Source organism: Meriones unguiculatus, chromosome 18 (assembly GCF_030254825.1).
Source record: "Meriones unguiculatus strain TT.TT164.6M chromosome 18, Bangor_MerUng_6.1, whole genome shotgun sequence".
NCBI classification, from domain to species: domain Eukaryota; kingdom Metazoa; phylum Chordata; class Mammalia; order Rodentia; family Muridae; genus Meriones; species Meriones unguiculatus.
Window position 1 is genome coordinate 42467108 of NC_083365.1, and position 2954 is coordinate 42470061.

The following is a 2954-nucleotide window of genomic DNA, read 5'->3' on the forward strand; positions in this document are numbered from 1 at the left end:
CACTAATTAGGAAACATTGCTCAGCCTTTCCCACTTTCTTTCATCTTGTGTGGAGATTAATAGGCATCCAGGAAATTCCATCTGCTTTTATTCATCAAAGAGAAGCTGGTGGCTGGGAGTTTCACTAGTGACCAAGGGGCTATTGTGAACAGAAGTAACTACTAATTTGAATATGAAGAAAAAAATCACAGATTCTAATAGGCCCTAAAGACTAATATTTTTCTATTATTTTAGCAAATTTCAATCTATTTTTCATTTTGCTGTAGTCCCTTGATTTTCTGTTTTACAGTCTAAAGTAGCAGCAGCCCAATACAGATTCTGTATTATATTGCTTTATTGTTTTTAGGAGTGCCTTACCTAGTTTTAAGATTTTTTTTTCTGTTCCCAACCTTATGTAATTTTTAAAAACTTGAGAGTTAGAACAAATTTTAACTGACTCCTTGCTTGAAATTTGTTTCTAATGCTCATGCTGTAAGAATGTCAAATACTTGTCAAAAGAAATCTCATTGTCTTCCACTCTGTTTTCAGTTTTCTTTCTTCTCTTTCTTGGTTTTCTCATGTAAGATGGAGTAACTAGCTAATTTTTTAAACATGAAAACAGAGCCAATCTTGACTAAAATTGTGTCTTGAATCTCCACTTAAATTCTTACATTAAAAAAGCTAAATACCATTTTCTAATGTGATTCCCGAAATGCCTCATATATTTCTTTTCACAGCTATCATTCAGACATCACAGTGTTTACTGAGTATTCCAAGGCTGAGAAGGATGCCTCACAAGGACAGTTAAGGTAGGTTGATCTCTGAAGCTCCCACATGTGTGAGCATAGAAGAACATAAAGGGTACATGATTCTCTGTACATACTGTTTCAAAGTTAGTGTTCTTTTTTTTTATTTCCTTTTACTTTTATTTTTTTTTTTTTTATCAGTTACATTTTATTAACTCTGTATCCCAGCCATGTCCCGATCCCTCATTCCCTCCCAGTCCCTCCCTCCCTCCCTCATCTCCACCGTGCCCCTTTCCAAGTCCACTGATAGGGGGGACCTCCTCCCCATTCATCTGATCCTGTTTTATCAGATATCTTCAGGACTGTTAGTGTTCTTTTAAATGGAACCTTTCCCTGTTTCAGTGGATTGCCTATCCAGTCCATTTATTTTATGTGTTTTATCTTTTTCTTAATTTTAATTTTATATTTAATTACACTTTATTTACTTTGTATCCTCTCTCTAGTTCCCTCCCTCCTCCCCTCCCAACCCCTCCTTTCCACCCTCTTTTCCACGCATGCCCCTCCCCAAGTCCACTGGTAGGGAGATAACCTAGAACCCCTGCACAGATGTAGCCCATGGCAGTTCAGTGTCCAAGTGAGTTCCATAGTAATGGGAACAGGGACTGCTTCTAACATGAACTGATTGGCCTGCTCTTTGATCATCTCCCCCTGAGCGGGGAGCAGCCTTACCAGGCCACAGAGGAAGACAATGCAGCCACTCCTGATGAGACCCAACAGACTAGGATCAGAAGGAAGAAAAAGAAACCCTCCCTTATGTGTTTTATCTTTAGCTTTATCCTGGTTAGGTTTTGTTTGGACTACTTGTGTGCTGAAAAGCAGGTGTATAATGTTACCCACTATCACTGCATTGGGGTCAGTATAAAATTACACATGTAGTTTATTTTATGAAACATGCTGTACTTATGTTTGATGCATAAGTGTTTAGAACTGTAACAAGTTTGGCGGATTTTTTTCTTTAATGAGCATGCAGTTTCCTTCACTAACTTCTAATTAGTTTTGATTTGAAGTTTACTTGTCAGATATTAAAATAGCAGATCCTGCTTGCTTCTTGATTCTGTTTACTTAGAATTTTTTCATGCTTTTACACTAAGGGGAAACGTGTTTCCCCTAATGAGATGGACTCAGATTTCTCATAAAATCTGTAAGAATGGGCCTTTTTATCTGGGAATTGATACTATTAATATTGAACCTTTATTGACTCTGTTAACATTTTAATTTCACTTTTGATGAACTGATCTGGGATTATTTATCCCTTATTTCCTGTGGCTGTAGTTATTCTTCTCTTTATGCTGAAATGTTCCTTCGAGTCTTCTTTGAGCTGGATTGTGAAGCAAATAAAATTTCTTAAATTTGTTTTGTACCATGATGTATCTTGTTCTCTCTGTTGATGGTGTTTAATAGTTTTGCTGAGGATAGTAATCTGTGATGGCATTTGCGGCCTCTCAAATCTTGTACAGCATTGGTTTATGCCCCTCTGGCTTCCACAGTATCCTGTGAAAAGGGTTGTTCTAATATATCTGCCTTTTTATATGATGTGGCTTCTTTTCCATTTACAAATTTTTAAACCCTATATGTTTCTGTAAATGAGGCGTTACGATGACTAGGTGTCATGGGGGAGCTACTTTTCTAGGCATATCTATTTGTTGTGCTATATGCCTCTTGCACCATGACAGGCATGTCATTCCTTTGATTAAGGAAATTGCGTTCTATGGCTTTGCGAATAATGTGTTTTCTGTGCCTTTTCCCTAGGTTTTTTCTCCTTCTTTTTCTCCTATTGCCACTCATAAATTTGGTACTTCCAGTATTATAGCTTTTCTTGATGTTTTACTTCTGGAATTTTAGATTTAATATTTTCATTGACTGAACTGTGTATTTTTTTTCCTACCTTGTATTCTAGAGCAGAATGTCTCTCTTCCATGTCTTTTAGTATGTTGGTGAGTTTTAACACTGAACTTTTTTTTTTTGAAGAACTAAGATTTTATTTCAAGCTTTATTTAAGCTTGACTTTTCTTTAGTTTCTTTGTCAAATTATGCTTTCATAGCATGATTTTCCCTATTTCATTCAACGGTCTATTTATATTCTTATGATATTCATATCCTCTTTAGTGTCCTTGAAGATACTCATAATTGCTATTTTGAAGTCCTTGTCTTGTGCTTACATTTAATTGT